Here is a 21,919-nt window from a genome sequence, read left to right on the forward strand (position 1 = left end):
CATAAATTTAAGACGTAATTCAAATCCTGACACTTGTGTATTAGCTATAGATTTTGAATAGGATCGATTTAGTCAAGATACATGTTTTTTCGACTTATAAGACAGACAAATACAATTCTACCGCAAACATACACATTGTGTCTCTTTCTCATTAGAAAACGGACACACCGAAGAATAATTATAAAGAAATATTGTCAAAGCATATATTACACATGTAAGTATCAGGAAAAACGCGCACAAAATTGATTGCAAATGTGTGTATCAAGAAAAGCGGACATACTATTGTTATATATTGGTATAAAATTATACACGAGTAAGTTAAGGTTTAAACTTTTCTTATTGATTCATGACTTTACAAACAGTTTTCTGATGTGTTGGTTGGTATTATCATTTTATTATTTTCATTAGCAGTGAAATGTTATAACTTAAATGTTCTTTTTATGTTTTTTTTGGATAAAATTTAAGGCCCGTAAAACACAAGCGGTTTTTAAGCACAGAACTCATTCCGCGGAGGAATGTCAAATCACTTCACGTTAATGTAAAGCTATATGGATGGTTATTTTGCTCGGACATTTTCATCATAAAAGTTGAAAGCACCTTAAAAATGACTATGAAAAACTTTGGTAAACATATCAAATTGGGTATAAGACCCTTAACTTGATTTAGACAGGAACCTTCATATTTAAAACAGACCACAGGCTATTTAACAGAATTAACCATAATTTATTGTAAGAACCCCAATTAGAACAATCTATTTGTGTTCCAGCTTCACCATGACAGCTTTAAGCGCATGTGAAACATGTCTTATTATAAACAATAGGGCATATACTTCCCGGTCGTGTCTCGGTTTCTCCTCGATTGTTTTTCTATTGTTTTGAATTCATTTACTGTAGACATTCATTGAATGAAATCGGAAGTTCCCATGCTGACTATGGTGGCAGTAATATATTTCCTTGTAAGTTTAAGAATACAAATCAATGGTCATATACTTTTTCATACCAAGACATTGTCCTTTCAAGACGCTGAGATCATTTTCAATAAAGAAAATACATACACATGTATTTCAACACTTCCGAGTTTTATGAATTAACACGCACGTGGTCAACAATTTTGTAAATGTGCTAACGAAACCAACGTTAGGTTGTTGCCATTAAGGGCAATTGAACTTAACAGAAACTCTACCAAACCATTATAGTTATATCGCAATACATAGTTGAGAGCGTTTTATAAAACAAATGTCGACAGTATAGAAACAAAATGTAGTAACTTTCATTTTCTAATTCTTCAACACCACCTCTATTTTATTTATTATTTGTAATTGGATGTTATTAAAAAAAAAGAAACAACAGCAAGAAACCAAGCTCCATGGCATTGTTCTACCTAGGCTTTAACACATTTAAGTACTGTTAATACATGAAATAAGATAAAATTATTTTGAAGATTTTAAATTTACTGTCCGTATTTCAGAATTTTCATGTTGTGATACATTTTAAGGAACTGGTTAATGTTAGTATTAAAACTAATGCAAATGTACATTACAAATTAAGAAAATGAGATGTTTAGCTTTCGCTCTGCCAAAAGTAAATTGGACTTACTAGCAAAATAGACGTTCATTCATCCAATTTTGATATAATTTGCACACACAAAAAAATATATTTACCAAAGCCTTCATTCTATCGTATGTGAAATACACAAATAGAATTGATATATATCAAATATTGTCTGTTGGCATTATCATGAAAATTTAAAGGGAAAAGTCAACAACAAAGAAACGAAGTATATATTTTTGCACTGAAGGCAACGTAATTCTGGTATCTTTAAACTGATGCACATGATGTAAAAACGCAAATTACCACGTATTAGTGATCTAAATTTTCAGAAAAATAACATTTATTACAAATGCACAGAAGATACTGTATGGAGTTATTGTCATCATTTCATACACGTCCATATGTTATACACATAAGTGCATACATGTTCATATGTTTAACACATAAGTGCATACACGTCCATATGTTATACACATAAGTGCATATATGTTCATATGCTATACAAATAAGTGCATACATGTTCATATGTTTTACACATAAGTGCATATATGTTCATATGTGATACACATCAATACAAACGCATCCATAAGTTGTACACATAAGTGCATAATTGTTCATATGTTATACACATCAGTACAAACGCATCCATATGTTTTACACATAAGTGTATACATGTTCATATGTTATACACTTCAGTACAAACGCATCCATATGTTATACACATAAGTGCATACATTGCCATATGTTATACACATCAGTACAAACGCATACATATGTTTTACACATAAGTGTATACATGTTCATATGTTATACCCATCAGTACAAACGCATCCATATGTTGTACACATAAGTGCATAATTGTTCATATGTTATACACATCAGGACAAACACATCCATATGTTATACACATCAGTACAAACACATCCATATGTTATACACATCAGTACAAACGCATCCATATGTTATACACATCAGTACAAACGCATCCATATGTTATACACATCAGTACTATCACATCCATATATTATATACATCAGTACAAACGCACCCATATGTTATACACATCAGTACAAACGCATCCATATGTCATACACATCAGTATAATCACATACACATGTTATACACATCAGTATAAACACATCCATATGTTATACACATCATCAGTACAAACGCATCCATATGTTATACACACCAGTATAATCACATCCATATGTTATACACATCAGTACAAACACATCCATATGCTATACACATCAGTACAAACGCATCCATATGTTATATACATCAGTACAAACACATCCATATGTTATACACATCAGTACAAACACATCCATATGTTATACACATTAGTACAAACGCATCCATATGTTATACACATCAGTACAAACACATCCATATGTTATACACTTCAGTACAAACGCATCCATATGTTATACACATCAGTACAAACACATCCATATGTTATACACATCAGTACAAACACATTACTATGTTATACACATTAGTATAAACACATCAATATTATACACATCAGTACAATTACATCCATATGTTATACACATCAGTACAAACACATCCATATGTTATACACATCAGTACAAACACATCCATATGTTATACACATCAGTACAAACACATCCATATGTTATACACATCAGTACAATCACATACACATGTTATACACATCAGTACAAACACATCCATATGTTATACACATCAGTACAATTACATCCATATGTTATACACATCAGTACAAACACATCCATATGTTATACACATCAGTACAAACACATCCATATGTTATACACATCAGTACAAACACATCCATATGTTATACACATCAGTACAATTACATCCATATGTTATGCACATCAGTACAAACACATCCATATGTTATACACATCAGTACAAACGCATACATATGTTTTACACATAAGTGCATACATGTTCATATGTTATATACATCAGTACAAACACATCCATATGTTTTACACGTAAGTGCAAACACGTTCATATGTTATACACATCAGTGCAAACACGTTCATATGTTATACACATCAGTGCAAACACGTTCATATGTTATACACATCAGTACATACACGTTCATATGTTATACACATCAGTACATACACGTTCATATGTTATACACATCAGTACAAACACGTTCATATGTTATACACATCAGTGCAAACACGTTCATATGTTATACACATCAGTACATACACGTTCATATGTTATACACATCAGTGCAAACACGTTCATATGTTATACACATCAGTACAATCACAAACATATGTTATACACATCAGTACAATTACATCCATATGTTATACACATCAGTACAATTACATCCATATGTTATACACATCAGTACAAACACATCCATATGTTATACACATCAGTACAAACACATCCATATGTTATACACATCAGTACAATTACATCCATATGTTATGCACATCAGTACAAACACATCCATATGTTATGCACATCAGTACAAACACATCCATATGTTATACACATCAGTACAAACGCATCCATATGTTATACACATTAGTACAAACGCATCCATATGTTTTACACATAAGTGCATACACGTTCATATGTTATATACATCAGTACATACACGTTCATATGTTATACACATCAGTACATACACGTTCATATGTTATACACATCAGTACATACACGTTCATATGTTATACACATCAGTACATACACGTTCATATGTTATACACATCAGTACATACACGTTCATATGTTATACACATCCGTACATACACGTTCATATGTTATACACATCAGTGCATTTACGTTCATGCGTTTTACACACTTGTTCATTTGCAGTACACATCTGAAGATAAAGATACATGTGTTTTACACATCAGTACATACACAGACAATTTTGTCTTTACCTTAAATAATGTTTGAAACAATTGAAAATGGAAATTAATGGTCCCTTTTTTTTCTTTTCTCGAACATAATCTCTCTGCCATCTTTTAACGCTGAAGGTTCCAGTCGTATCGTCATCATGGGCAATATGATTGTTCCTTATTCGGAAAGGAAGAAGGGATACGTAAAAAACTTATCACCCATATCTTTGTCATTGTTGGTTGCTGATTATACAATGTTATTTCAGAGTAGTAGTGTATGGTCGGGTACCCGGGGGCTGAGAAGGAAATGGCGGGTACCCGGGTATTGTGTTAGATCCCGATTCATGACCAGTACAGCAGTGCCATTTAATGTTTGGTTATTTTGGGTATTTTATATCAGTCTTATCACATTCTGCTTGCTGGAGTAATATTATAAGGTGTTTTCATTTCATGTATATTTTCACAGATGACATTCTCCCACCGTTTTGACTGAACTCCGAGTAAAAGACGGCGTTTCGGTTTTTTAACGTTAAAAAATCAAACTAATACACGCTGGAAATTGACGATCGGTTCCTATTTCAACGTTTCTACCAGTCCATGTCCTATCTAGAATGTGCCTATTTAATTTATTGAACGCAGGACCAAGTTTTCCGAAGCTGTTTTTCAAACTGTGCTAACTTCAACTATTTCATCGTAGGCTGTAGATTCCTCAACCTGCGTCTCATCATTCCCTAGTCGTTCGTCTGTTATTGCCGTGATGTACATATCATTCAGTGACGTTCCGTTGTTGGTCCCTGATCGGTTGTTAGAATGACGTTTGTATAGAGACCATACCATGAGCAGTGCTAACATAATACTAATAGGTACCGAAATTAAACATATAATGAGAAAAGGATGCCTAATGTTTGTGTTTAAACCATCCTTTGTCTCAGATCTTGATAAGTTATATATGTCGTCTAAATCATTTGTACAAATGAATGCATTTTCATTCGAACAATTTTCTGTTTCCAGATAAACTGTTCCATTGTATTTTGTAATTGATAAACATGACCAAGTTATACTGTCCTCATTTTCTTTATTATCCTCAATAACTTTGAAAGCACGAAAACTTCCTAGCATAACAGAAGAATTTAAAGATAATGATATGCCCGAGTCAATTGGTAGAAGAGTTCCATTATAAAGCCAGCAATATTGATAGTGTTCAAGGAATGTAGCCTTGTCGTTATTAACACAAAATGTTCCATTTGCATGCATAGTTGTACACTCGTTACTAAGAGCGCTATCAACACGCTGTGTACATATGCTGTATAGCGTTGACATACATTTAGTGTTAAAATACGATGCTTTCCCACTTTCCTGATACAAAACTCCGAGGCAGTTAAAATTTGGAGATTGTGAATGAACATCAAACTGCAGGTTTCCCATCAATCTGAACACGATTACCCCCATATGGTTGTCCATGAAGTCGTTTTCTAGACATTCCGGTGTATGTGGAAATCTAAATGAATCAGACATGCAGAAACACGATTCTTTGTAAATCCCAAGAAATCCCGTCGAGTGTAAAACCTTATCACAGAACACACTGCATTCGTAAAGGATGTTCTCATAAAATGTCCTATTTCTTATGAAACTGTTTTTGTCCTTGTTGCTAAACTTCATGCAGGTATGGAGTGCTACATAGGGTCCTGTCTGGGCCTGCCCCTGTACCCATACAGATTCGCCGTCCACTAACAAACCGGTATTTACACCAAGATCACATGTGTTGTTCATTAATCCAATAAATTTTAACAGTGTCTGTGTAAAAAGACCTCCCCGATTCTGGCAACTCACTTTTGCATTAGTGTAGTTGCTTAAATATTCTTTTTCTCCTTGAGCAATAATAAATAGACACAACTTTATCACTATAAAAAGCAATTTACTTCCCTTTACGATCGTTATCATAGTGACCTCCTTTAATAAAACTTAACAAAATAAAAATGCAATAAGTAAATATTGTATGTGGGCACTGAAAAAAGTATTGCGGTGTAATTATTTCACAATGGTAGGATACTACGTAAGAAGCACTTGCTCCTTTGTTTCCCTACATGCTTGTTATATGCAAATACAATAAGTCAATGTCACTTCCTGCATCATTGTTTAAGAGATGTAGTTGTTCACGGAAAATCTTGATATCTAATTTATGCACGGCGAGGTCTTATTTTGCAAGTATAAAATGCCATGAGATCAGTTATTGTATACAGTCGCTCACATTAGCTAATAGTTTCGTTTCGTTTTCCTTTTCATTGCAGGGAAAACATCGCAATTGAGGAAGCGCTAGCCAGAGAAACCGGACATATTTCATAACAATTGGTTTAGAACGCTTATTTTGCATGTTTAAAATACGCATCATGGCTTCCTAGTTCAATCTATAGGAAAAGTTATACAAATTCGGAAGTGAATATTCAGTGTTATATGTGTTTTAACGTATGACATAAAATAAAGTATGGTTATTAGAATTTATAGGAAATTCATTTAGTAGTTTGTCACGTGATACAGATGTAAACAGCTAAAAGTTTTTCCATCTGAAAACTTGAATGAATGAAACTTTTGGAGGAGTTTTGCATAGTAGTTTCGGAACCGACTAGACTTTGCAATGGCTATGATTATCACCGGATAGGATTATAGTCTTAGTCAAGGCCCTCTTCCTCTCTACAACCCAATCCAGGTTGAACACAACGTGGAGCTTTGTTGGTCCCCTTTGAAAGGCGCACAATAAAGGTTGATGGATTTTTTTTAAATTAAATGCATTATTATGCTTTACCCATTTGATTAAAATGATCAAACTAACCAATAAACATTTGATTTGCGGAGATATATCAAATAATAATAGCGATATGTTGGCGCTTTTTAAATGGAAGTTTGTGGCCACGTAGCTATTAACCTAACATTTTACGGCATACATCTATAATAAGTGCCTTTGAAAAAATTATTTCCACAAGTTAACTTTTATAACAACATGTGGACTTTGATTACAATGGTCTTATAAAATTTGACACGGATCAAGAGAACATTCTTAAAGAAGCGGAATCATAAATGCTGCAGTCAAATGATTAATTTGACAAAAAATGTATTTGACAGATGCAATTGTTAGATAAAGAAAATTACTGTGCAACACAAGAATGTTGTTCACTGAAATATTCGTTTATATTTAATAAATGCGCCTGCTGTAGTTCGTTGCGTTTCGAGTCCCATACACATGCAGATTATTTTGACTTTAAATTATAGATAATTATTGATAGGAATGCCCAGTCCTATACTTAACATGGAGAGTCAGAGGGACCTCCACTCAAAAATATTCTGGAATTAATTTACCCTGAAATAGTACATACTGCGCTTGTTTATCAGTGAGTGCGCCCCATTTTAAACATTTAGTTTTAGGATATTCCAGCTGCATTTGTCAAATGTCTAGAAGAGCTCCTTTTGTAACGGAACATTTGGCCTTCCGCCATGGGCAGCTTCGTGATTTAAAACGCAATTTTTGCTGTTTTAAATTTGAGGTGTATTAAGAGACAAGTTAAACAGAAAAACAGATTTTATAGTAAGATATTTGATACCGCTGAAATATGTCGAAAAACACACACAAATGGCAGTCTAAGATTAACCGATTGCGGGTTTATATTATTTGTGGTTAAGTTGAATCATGAATGACACTTTCATTGCCGTGCAGATTTTTTTTTATTTCTTATCACTTATTAGTTTATAATTGAAAATAGTTTGTACTCGGCTGAACTTAAGCAGGTGTGGCAATTAAAAGGGTCGTGTATAGCTTCATTTATGGTTGGATAAACTTTTTATCGGTATGGCCACAACAAATTGATCATTTGTTCGTCGGATTTGCCGCACCTAAAATTCGAAAAATGGAAAAAAACTAAAAAAAAACTTTTTTTTTGCGCCCGCACTTACTATTTGGCCGCGCATATTATTATAATTTTTTTTTACTTCTGAATTTCCTCTATTTTCTGAAGTTTTTTTTACTTTAAATTTGAACCTGCAACGTCGACTTCGCCTTTTTTTGAAGGTATTTCCATGCTTTACATTCTCCGCGAGCAAATTTTCCTCGTGTCAGGACAAAATCAGGTCCGGGTAACCGCAAAACAGCCGATATTTGTTGACAGTCTTTTTTGTCGGGAATATTTTGCAGGACGCACCGTTGTAATCTATTTCCGGTATTAATTTGCAGGATACTTTCAGTTTTCGTTAATGTAAAATACACATTTTTTATTGAAAATCAGTGTCATAGTCAATGGATTATAGTCTTCAGTAAACAACAACAGTTTCACAGCGTCGAAGGCAATAATTATTTATGTGTGTTTTAAGTAATTCATTGTTTTATACTTAAAATTTAGTGTTAAATAATAACTAAACCAGATTTTGAGTGCAAAACTTATATTAAAATACACGGACACTCGACTTACAACAAATGAACATGTTTTCGTGAGTTATTTTTTAAATTCTAAAATGCATTTCTCAGTTTTATACACTGTACTCGTAATTGATAAAAAATAGAAGGACTTGTAAATGTTTCAGAAACAGTCTGTATTTATGCACCATTCAATTGTAACCATGCCCCCCCCCCCCCCACCCCAGGACAGGGGGTATACCGGAGATAGCCGGTGAAATGGGCCGTGGTTTCACCTTCCAGGTGGCCCTTCAGTGCCGTTGGTTTTACCCGGGGTTGGCTGGACCGAAAGTCAAAGTCCCCGCTATTCCCCGGACCATGGGGGGCATGGTTACAATTGAATGGTGCATTACACATACATGTACATGTACAGTATAAAAATAACATCAGTAAAATCAGAAAATAAAACCTTTTATAAGTAAAATGACTGTTTTATTTTTCTCAATTCTTTGTTCTTATCCATTTGTTTTCTTTGATCGATTTGTAGTAAAGTGGCCTGTTATTAAAGTGGCCTGTTTCTTACGGGCATTGAAGCTATGGAGGGTGTCATGATTTTTTTTTTCAAGGCACGGACCTATAAACCATTGGTTCGTGGTAAAGGCGAGGTCTTGAAAGGGAAACATCTTTATTCCACCACCTGCTCTAATATAATGACCGGTGTCACATTTGCAGATTCGTTTAATACTGCTTCAATTGTGTTGTCCCGCAATTTAATCGGCAGTGTCTTAAGTAATAGTAAAGCACTGGATCTTATTGCCATTTGTTATATATTGAGACAGATTTTTATGTGATACAATCAAAACCGTTTCATTTATATTTAAACTTCATTTATATTTAAACTAAGAACCTATGTTTGCAATTAAAAAGCATTTCTTGACATATTGCATGATAAATTTAGTAAGAAATAAACTTTTTAATTTTTATTTTATTTTTCGCCTTGCGCTCGCCTCTGAATTGCCTTAAATTTAAAAAAAAAGTATTTTAATTTTTTTTTCGCTCGCTCGCTCCTACTTTTTTTGGGCAAAATCCGTAGAACAAATGATCAATTTGTTGTGGCCTATAATATATTTGGCACAGATTATTCTACGTTAAATATAAAAAACTTTCAGCACGGGTAACCGCAGTTTAATTGCGCTTGATATGTTGTTTTATATAATAAAATATCTTAAAATGGGCAACTGACTCATTTTTCTTAAAAATTATAAGTATTTTCCATGGCCGAAAGTGTAAGATAGGTTCATCCTAACACAGGGGAAGAGTGTTTTGCGTAAACGTTCTCCAACCTAAGTTAAACAAAATAAAGTAAAAGGATATTTTTTGGCTGGAACTCTTTCATGCGTAGTGAAAATATGCGTATAGATATGTGATAATTCGTAGTTGTCATGGATATGGCTCAAGACCACAGTTATCTGCCCCCCGTTGATCCGGATGTTAATACAGAAAAAAGAGTGCTTGTGTTCAAGTATCAATATTTATTAAAATTGAATGAAAAAGAAGCAAAAAAGTTCTTTTTGCAGAGAACTTGACTGAATTTGACACTCTATTGCAGAAATTGATAGTTTTCAGTGTAAATATTGGAAAAATCATAGCTTGTGGAAGTCTGAAAATTAGTTGTTTATAGCCGATTGACTCCTTGGCGGAAGGGTTCTGTATTTGAACTCAATTTTGACAGTCGGGTCAATGGTCAACATGGTGTTTTCTTGTGATTATATTTTGTGTCTTGAATTGTTCTAGAGATGCCATGTCCTTGTTTTTCAATTGGGATGTGTATAAAGTCAAAAGCCAGGTTAGTGTCTATATGAAACATATAGTAAAAATAACTGTGGTCTCACGCCATATGCGCGCAGTGATTCAGATTATGTAAATGTATTGTCAAATCGTTCTTGAAATAGTTCTGCGAAGAGTGCAGCAGTATTTCTTGAATGGAGCGTGAAAACATGTTTATGGTGCGATTTGAAGCGAGAAATGATAAAATTAATAAGGATTCTAAATATAGCAAGAAGACAAGGCTTACTTGATGCTACAGACGACGGTCTTCAACAAGGGAGGTTATTATGTGATGGCAATAAAAAAGGAGTTCCAAACGGCTACTTGTTTTATCTCTCTCCGTGGGCAAGATAAGACTTGGTAGCATGGTCAATTTTTTTAATCTACTTATATGAGGTGGGAGAAAACACTGTCTTAATGTTTATGCGTATATCATTGGGTTTTCACGGCATCGAACAGTTAATTAAAAAAATAATATGCATTGATTAAATGTTAAACAACACAAGCTGTTGATACTATTTGCGGTTGGTAGGAACAACTTGAAGGTCACTACTTATATTTAGATTCTTGCAAATATTCCTGGTTTACTAATTAAAGGCATTGTTTCGCGCACCTCTGGGTGTCTAGTTTAATTTATTTTCAATGTGCAAGATTAAACTTGGGGTCCACTGTTAGAAAAGGCTAGTGAAAATGAAAGCAATAGGATATGTCATCTCTTTATGACTCCCAAGGCATCAAACCTGCTACTGATAATGGGTGAATGTTATCGAAGGTCCGTGTATAATGAATTATATTCAATAAGATTAAAGTAATTCAATGCTGCGAATGCTGGGATGATTAGTAAATTACTGTGCAATTTTGATATAAATATTTAAATACAAGCTAGTGCTATATTGATGCTAACTGGATAATGAAATGGTCTGTAGACTTGTCAGAGATCATTCAAATAACTCGGTTAAGCTTAAACCATTGACCAACAACTAAGAAATGTTAATTTAAGTGTACAGTTACAGTAAGTGGATCTAATTGGCAAGCGTAAATTAATTAATCGTAGGTATTTGTTTTACTTATCTCTTGACTGTTGTTGCATAAATAGTAGTTCTTAAAGTGCACTCTTATTCAAAATCAATGCATACATTTGTATAACAAACATAAATTTTGGGTAATAAACCTTTAACTACCTACTCAATGATGAATTTATGTAAAATATTAATCAATGATAACAAGATTGTAAGGTTTACGGGTTATCAAATGTCTTACTAAAATTGTATTGATAAGAAAAATATTAAAGAACAAAGTTTAGGGACAAAGTCATGAAAATAGCGGAAGAAATTCTAACACTATTATGAATTTTCGATACAGTTTTAAGCAATGCTTAACCTTCCCGATATATACATATTTCAAAAGCATATTGTAAAAAACGTTCCGCAACACCTTCATACTGTAAATTTACATTTTTGTCCCATAGAAAACACCTTACATGGAAGTTATAAAGACGTTAGGTGGAGTTATTTGCCGTTACTGCACAGAAGAGAAAATAGGTATGATGGGATTGGGCGCCAAGATGAAAAAGTCGTCTGTTATAAATCATTGTTTTCCTCTTTCGAACGATTGGAACAGATTAATTCACGAATATGGAATTGGATAATTAAAATGTCACGAATGTCAAAATATAGTTGTTCTGTGTTCACGGATACAGTCGAGCGATCTAAAACTGAAATCAACACATCTTCCGTTTCTTTTATGCATTATTGAGAGTATTGGTGTTGCAATTCATCTTTTTCAAAATCCCGATTTTTCCATAGCCCTTTGCTACGCAGCTTCCCTTAGGACGCCCCAACTAAAAAGTTTTGATAGACGTTGACATACACAGTTATTCGTTCGCTGCATTGTAAATCGGTTTCTTTTTAACTATTTAATTTTGATTAATTTTTCTAATTATCTATTACTTTTTTAACACCCTTTTGCAATCCATGTATCCGTGCGACGCCCCTCATGCACAATTTTGATCGTAGATAACAAGGACAGTCATTTCAATGAATTTTAAATGTGTTCTTTGAAGCCAATGTTTGAACTGTGAAAGTTCCTAAGAAGAGGACTGAACAAGGTTAATAATATTTTAAAACCGGATGTATTTCACGAATTGCTAATTACTTTTGTCTAGATTTTAAAACCGACATACGCAAGTGGGTAGTTTGCGGAATAAGAATTAATGAGGGGCATGTCAGTTAAATTATTAAGGAGCATTAGCTAATGAATTGTCGTTCCCGGAGAAGGACTAAAAGTGACCTAAATTGTCAAGCAAAATAACTGACTTATGGTTATACCTTTCATTTGATTACACAAGAGCGCCATCAGCCGGTACAAGAAGGCTGTGAAGCATTTACGAATGTCGGGTCCCACGCGACTGAAGCCAGTGATCTCCTTTGCTGAGTCTCTGGCTGTGCGCGAGCCCACACAGGACAGTCAGGTCTACCATGTCCTCCTCGTCATAGCGGTAAGATCTAGATACTTTGTCATATTGTGGCGATAATGTTCTATTCATGTCAATTTGTAAACTTTAATTTCTAAACACTTTTCAGAGACTAAACATTCAGCCCACTAGACTTAATTCAGAGTCCAAAATGTTTGGTTAAATTTGGCCTATCATCAGAAATCTCGCCTATACCATTAACGCAATTCAAACCCACTCTTTCTTTAAATGTTCCATCTCTTGAACGTCTTGTGGGAGGTGGACAAAATGTATTTAATAAATCAGGGACAGTCTCAAACGATTCCAAGAAAGTGTAAAAAAATGTATCATGGAAAAGAATAGATATAAATCATGTTTCCTTCGTTTAAGTGTTATATTAGAATCCACACATAACACAAATAACTTAAAAGAAGAATAAAGGGCTGTGATCATATTTTTTTTACTTTAGGGAAGGCCATAACAAAGAACTACCTCTTGTGCCGAAGAATGAAGGGAAAAATGAAAAACAGCATTAAAATCAAAAATAACGGATACTTGCGCTTCTTTAAAGTTAGGTAAGACAGCGTCAAGAGATATGGCCTTTAATGATAAAGAAAAGCGATTGGCCTCCCTTGAATATAGGGCAGCACTCTTTCAAACACATTGTTTTCATTGCCAGTGTCCACGAAAGAACCGCATAGTAAGTAAAGACTTGAGAAAACCTAGGTTGTAACGAATATGTCACCATGTTTGATATTGCAATTGTTTTTAATTTGTATTTTTTAACCAGCTACCTTCTGTCTTTTATGTTGCTTCTTCATCCACATTACAGGGTAGATCGTGACTACTCGTTATTGGATTATGTCACAGGAGGGATGAAACTAAACCTTAACGTCGCCATAGACTTAACGGTATGCCATTGTCCGCTTCTGGCAAACACAATATAGCACGGGAACAATATTACAATTATAACCACACTATTGGAATTCAAAACGACCTTTGAGCGTTTTAAATATAAATTTCTGTAACAGATACGTAGACATATATACAATGTAATTGATATACTGTTGTCCGACATAATTTAATTTATATTTATGTATCACAATGTGCCATTATTTTATTATGTGCTTTCATTCTTTACTTTTCCAATTCCGTTATTTACAGCCAGTTTATTTTTAAAAAAATGTGTATACATATACTTTATGCATCCATGTCCCTGTAGCATTCTTATTATATTTGAAGATATAAAGTATTGTTCTGTTTAAGGCATCGAACGGAACACCTGAACAGACGATGAGTCTTCACGACGTCTCCGAAAATAAGGTTTACGAGTTATCAAATGTCTTATTAAAATTGTATTGATAAGAAAACTATTTAAGAACAAAGGTTAGGGACAAAGTGATGGAAATGGTTATGATGGTAGATAACTAGGAAGGTCATTTCAATAGATTTTGAATGTTTTCTTTCAAGCCAATGTTTGAACTGTGCACATTCCGAAGTAGAGGATTAAACAAGGTTTATATTATTTTAAAACCGGATGTTTTTCGAGAATTGCTAATTACTTTTGTTTAGATTATAAAACCGACATATGCAAGTGGATAGGTTACGGAATGCGTATTAATGAGGGGCATGCCAGTTAAATTATTAAGCATTAGCTAATGAGTTGTCGTTCCTGGAGAAGGACTAAAAGTGTCCTAAATTTTCAAGCAAAATAACTGACCTACGGTTATAACTTTCATATGATTACACTAGAGCGCCATCAGCCGGTACAAGAAGGCTGTGAAGCATTTACGAATGTCGGGTCCCACGCGACTGAAGCCAGTGATCTCATTTGCTGAGTCTCTGGCTGTGCGTGAGCCCACACAGGACAGTCAGGTCTACCATGTCCTCCTCGTCATAGCGGTTAGATCTAGAGACTTTGTCATATTGTTGTGATAATGTTCTATTCATGTCAAATTATATATTTTGAATTCAAAACACATTCAGAGACATCCATTCATACATATTAGTTTAGTTTAAACTAATTTCATTTTACAACGGATGTTAAACAAGCTATTGCAACTTATATTAAGCACTTTCGTTGGCACGATGTTGCGCAAGAGTATGGCCTTGTGTTGTGGGGTAAACCGGAGTAGCAGTAGAAAACCCACTTTTCCAGCTTGATGACCACTAACCAAACTCACATGCACCAAGGCTGGTAATCGAACCAGGAAAATACCATTTCTCAAAGAAATTAACGATGATTCCTTAAACATTCAGCCAATCAGACTTAAGGCATAGTCCAAAATATTTGGTTAAATTTATTTTATCATCTCGCCTAGTACACAAAAACGCAATTCACCATCTCAATTTCTTTAAACATTCGACCTCTTGAACGCCTTGTGGGTGGTGGAGAAAATGCATGAAATAAATCAGGGACAGTCTTAAACGATTTAAAAAAAGGTTTTTATTTCTTTAGGATGGCATTTCGATATAGATGACGTTCTTGAACGCCTGACCTCTATAAGCCACTCGTCCTTAACGGTTGTGTTTGCCGGTGTCGGTCCAGCAGATTTTACGCTCATAGATAGTAGAACATTGCGTCTTAGATTTTTGAGGTACTTAAATAATATGATAGACATTACGAAATGTAAAGCGAAACATGAAATTAACACCGTTGATCGGTGTTTGGATTAATTTTAATGGCAATATTTCAGTTTAGTTTAATGGAAAATTGGCAGTAGGTATATACGAAATAACTTTGTCATTCGTGTTCCGGGGAAAATAAAGTTAGTACTTCTTAAATTTTCTTTTACAATATATTTTAAAGGTTTTAGTCTGCGTTACTGTTTCGCTTGTTAATGTCAAATTTAATACTTAACAACTCTATCAGATTTAAATTGCTAACATTTACCAAACTCTATAAAGAAGTCAAACAAAACTTAATACCTGTATTTCAACTTTATATTTTGATCAGGAATGTTTCAGTCAAGAAAGCACTGGTTTTGTCGGCCTAAACACAGAACGACGTCACTCAACCGGAAGCATATACTTTTCGTCTCATTTTCACGGAAAAACGGATAAACCATTGATCTCGACCGACTGGTATGTATCAGCTCAAATTACATTTTGTGCACTTTTTTATTGTGAACAGTCTTTTTCAGCCATATGAAGTTCAATGGAAAAAAACTTATTACACTATACTACTTTAAATTTATACAATTGTAGGCCTGTGAAACATTGGCAGTCATTTCATCGCAGATCACAGAATACATGCGGCGGAAGGATATCATACCAAACAAGCCAAGCGTAACCAGTTTACCACGGTCAAACTCTAGTGCTTCGTTGATCAATACAAGCCAGACCGAGGGTAGAAGACTAAGTAGACGGTCGGCTTCTAGAACCAGCCTAATAAGTCGGAACTCTATGAGTAACGCAACGATCCCAAATGCCCTACTTGTGGCTCGGTGCTTGACAATGGTTCTTCGTCAGTTACAATACAATCATCTACCGATGTTATACTATAAGGGTGACTATGCTGATGGAGGTATGGACTAATAAGCATATTCAAGTGTTACTTATACTATTGTCGAATGTATACCTATCTTTACTCCTATTTCTAATGGTATCAATTAGACATTACTTTCTTTATGTTGTGCTTCACAATTTCTATTTTTGGTTTTGTATATATCCATGTTTAATGCAAAAATAACAAATGGCGCTACTCCAACATATACTGCATACTATGATTGTTTCTTTGGGATGCAGGCCATACACTATGGATAAACGAATATTTTACTGTTTTTTTACATTAAATACACTAAAAATATATAACATCTCCACATGTAGTCATTTTGTAATAAATATACAAAATAAAGCGTTCGTTGTGTTTTTTTGCTAGCTTTTGTCTAAAAGTACAGTTCAAAGGATATGAGTGAATAATAAATATTCTCTCGGTTACTGTATTGAATGTCACTCAGAACGTTTGGTGTTTACACCTTGAGGAAGTGGAATAAGATATGACGGATATCCAAACATCAGTCATTAATGCAGAAAATGTTATTAATGCAATTATATGCTATTGGTAGAGTTTCATTTTAGTTTCCCAAAGCTGAAGTTTCAAAGTTTTAACAATAACTTTAATTTACTAATTTAAGAAATTATATTCTAATGAACAAAATGATAAAATTATGTCTACATAGTCATCGTAAAGTTTGATTTCAGCACTTTCCTTAAATGTATAATATCATTATAGAAGCGTCATTGTGGTGTTTTTCGAAATATTATTCACGCAGAAATAATATAATGTAAATCAATATAAATTGAACAAAATAATCTCGAATTTAATATCTTAAGCAATGCTTAACAATTACTTGCACCCTTATGATGGATGACTGACCTTAATTGTATACTTGACAGCTTAAAGAGGCATGTAAAACATATCATTTCAACAATATGGCGTTAACTTCCCCAATCACGTCTTGGTTTCGTCTTGATTGTCTTAGTGGCTATTCTTCTATTGTTATACAATAACGGGCAAAAAGACTTATTTTTCAATTAAAACCGGCATGTTTGTTTGTACCATATACTTTCGGTTTTAGAAACAATTTTCTTTAGACTATTCAAGTTTAAATTTATGATGATTAAACACCAGATTATTGTCCTGTCAATACGCTTCAAGAAAAATATTTAATAACGAAAGTATTTTATTCTTAACTTAATACATATACGTATGAAAATAGGAATCCAACAACAATAGTCTTATCTTATAAAATAAAGGGGTTCTAATGTTAAGGGTTAATCCTTATGTAACATTATTGATGATAATTGGGATTAAAATGAATTAGATCCAGATTGCTTTCAATCCTTTATTGTATATATTGTATTAACAAATGTATGCAAACATGTGAATTCACATAGGTTTTAGAAACAAAAACGTCGTTGTTGTTCGGCCATTAAAGCCTAAGGCATATAGTTGTCAAGCATTTCAAATATTGTTGTTCGTACATATAAATACTGGTTATGAAACATTCCTTATAGTAAAGTAAGTAAAGTAAACACATAAGCAACAACTAACAACAATTAAGAAGTCAGTTTCTATATGAAGTATATTCCACCTGATATATATGGGTTATCGAATGTATAAAACTGTACAATATTCAGCTATCACAAGGTTCATTTGTCAAAATGATTAAAACCATTGTGAGTAAATCCAGAATTTGTTAATGACCAGTGTCACTAAAGACATTAGTCCTATGTTATGTTAATGAAAGCAACTGATATATAAATGATTTATCTGATTGTTGGGAGAGAAGGATTAGAACGGGGAACCAGAGCAGACCCGATCACTGTACAAGTCATCGGGTTTAATGGACTGTAACTTATCAAATGACACATTGACAAATAAGTCTTGGTTGTTCTTTTATTCGCTTCTTATGCTTCACTTAACATATTATTTTAAATGTTAATATTCTGACTATTGTACAGTTGTCAAGATTGGTGTTGCATCGTTGGACAATAAAAAGAACATTGAAATGAAAGGTATGCCCTTTAATCAAGCTTTTGGCAGACCGGCTATATTTCAGGATTGCCAAATATCAGCTGTTATAACATCTATAAAAGCATTATTGACCCTAAGGCTTATAAACGAAAACGGAATATAAAGTCGAATCACAGTTTATATAAAATCAATTGTACGTTTTTTTTCCAAATGGTGGTGACATAATGTACAATAACAATTAGCATATGAACAGATAAGTACAACATCGAGAAAAATAATAGTTCCATTATCATATTTTAAATTATTTCCTTGTGACTGTAGGTTCGGCATGTGGCCTTATATGGTCATATTCTCCCGCATTTATTCCAATCTGTACGTTATTACATGGATATACTTTAGTCTTGTTTGGTTGCATTGCTCCCCTCCCATTGGTGGTTGCCACGTCATATTCCTTATTCTCTGTCGGGCATATGGTATTTTCTTTCTCAGGAGGAGGATCTGTATTGCTTGGTTCATTTAATATAATGTCTTCACTTACGGAGTAAATATTTTGTCGCCTTGTAGGACGATCGTTAGCAACTAAAGTGGTTACATAGTCGTACATGCACAATCTGACATGCTCCTGTTCCAGATTCTCGAGGTTCACACTTCTTATACATACCACTGCCGATTTGCGGATGCGTTTCACATAGTTGAATCGAACAAAGAAACATATCGCCAGTATAAGAAACGACGCAGTTGGAATAAGTATTGCGATTAGTGTCGTAGTATCGTTCTGCATATTCATTGCAGTTTTTTCTCTTGAAATAGTCGTATACTGACATCGAAATCTGTTAATATTTTGGCATTGGTCAGGTTCAATCAAAATTTTACATCCACGTTTGTAAAGAGAAGCGCAAATCATTGTTGAATTGTCAAATGTAAACAGGGCATTCTCGACAATCCTAAACGTCCTAACACTGCTCAAAAAGAAACTTTCAGAGTAATTTGTTAAATACTTGTCCATGCCTTGGTAAATTATGGGTGGCATTTTCGCAGAGTATGCAGAGCATGTCTCGTCAATATCGTCTTTGAACATATTTCTGTTAAGAATGCAAAGATTTCGTCCAATTGAATCGAACGTGTCTCTATAATTCAAGCAATTTCCTTGTACAACTCCGAGGCCATCCCTTTTATTTATAGTACACATACCTTGGTGTTTCCCTGAACATTTGGCGGCATAATAATTCCTTGAATTATTTTGGAGGACTGATGTTATACATGCATATACGTCCCTCTCAACAGTTATATCAATAAGTTCATAAACAAATGCAACAATAGCTCTATTCACGTTTGATTCGTTGTGGCATTTTGTATTTGTAAACGATCCTTGATCTGCCATACAATAGCACTCTCCATTCAGTATCCCAATGTATTTTATATTAGGTTGTTTTCTTGAACAAAAATTGGTGCATTCGAAAAGCACGTTAGTACTGTTCACGTTTTCTTTAAATTGTGAAGGTAGTGTCTTAGCACAACCAAATGGAGCAATATAAGCGCCGAGTTCCGCTCTGTAATGTGTCCATAGTGATTCGCCATCATCAAGCTCCAAGCTTTCAGCAACGGAACAGTTTTCTACGTGATGTTGTCCAAACTGCATTGATTTCATAATATCCCGAGGAGCAAATCCACCAGTCTTTCTACATGTATACAATGCATGCGCAAATGTTCCATGGGATTCATTCTGTGCTTTTCCAGTATACATGCAATTAATTATTAGCTTGAGTATCATCAAGCTACTTAGGTTCATGACTTCAAACTTTAAACATGTCGTTTAAACATGTGCTCAAGAATAATAACTGGCTGTCAGTTATTTTATATCTTCCGTATTTGGAAATGCGCAATTTTGTTTCCTGTTTATTTATTAATCGCCATGTATGTTCTATGTTTGGATATGTAAAATGTCTCTCTAGTGTACGTTTATCCCCATACATCGATTCGTGTTTTTTTCAAATTTAAATCTATTAATACGCGATTCCATTCTCTTTAAAACTGGTTGAAAATATTGTTATTGTAAAAGTTACTAGAATCTCCGCAATGCTAGAAAACCGTGATTTTAATTCCGGGTCCCAATATCACACAAATATTTATGTTAAGCTATCTCTCAGTTGAGAGCATTATAATTGTATTGTATATAATTGAAAGGAAGGGAAATAAATACTGGTTGTTTAACATCCTTATTTGAAGTTGTATTTATTAGTACTCTACAGCAAAAGTTCGTGTTCGATATCTTAATAACGCCATGAAATATGCATCAAACAATGGAGTCCAATTTTTCTTTTGAGTTATGACTGAAGAACACTATTTGCTCTTAACTTAATAATCTGGAACAACATTGAGCTTCAATATTAACATGAATAAAATACATGCAGTGACCTTAATCAAACCAGCCATAAATACTACCTATATGAGATTTCGATATACCGTTTAATCACTGCATATAACAAAACATTTTATCACCTTGACCTGCTAACCCCAAAAGCAATCATCAAGTATGTGTTAACATAAGTTTCATTTACATCAGGTTTCATAACTATTCATCTATTATATTGAATAATGGGAAGAGTATTTTATTATTTCAGTAACAGCCTTTTTTTATCTTATCCACATTTACTCCAACTACTATCGAACTTCAGATAAGCTTCCTACACAATGACTCTCATCCCCATTCATCATTGCGATCTTAAGTTATTGATCAAAACATTTGTTCTGTTTTTAGTGATATTACATCGAGGTTGATCTCACCAACCCCCAAAGAAATCTAAAACAATGTATTCGCATAAGCCACCTACACACCAAAATGCCCGTCCGACCAACGACTAACCCATATCGAACAACAAAGTTGTGGTGTTTTTAACACAATCTATCAGACATTTATTCAAACGTGTAGAACGTACATTGACTGTAATGTATGATTACATTTTCAAAAATATTTTGTCAGCGATAAATACAAGTAATGGTATAACATGGCTTCTGCTTCTAAATTCAATTTGTACACAAACGCTTGTACCCAAACTGTATCGAAACGTATCACTAATTATTCATGAGGCAATTTACGGCTGCAATTATATTAAAACTCATCTCTACATTTGTCAGTACTAAAACTTACATAAATATTTCGTATCCCTCTATTGACATTCAGTTCAAATGGAAGTTTGGTTGAACGTTAAGTATATTTTTAAGACACAACCCATTTGGTACCTTTTTACTTAAAACATACTTTATCGAAACGTTTTATATAATTCAAAAGACTTGATCGGTCGAAAATGTAGTTGAAATCCAAATGTACTAAGCCACGCCGACAACCGGCTATTTTTTCGT

The sequence above is a fragment of the Mya arenaria genome, chromosome 6 (assembly GCF_026914265.1).
Source record: "Mya arenaria isolate MELC-2E11 chromosome 6, ASM2691426v1".
Classification (NCBI taxonomy): Eukaryota; Metazoa; Mollusca; class Bivalvia; order Myida; family Myidae; genus Mya; species Mya arenaria.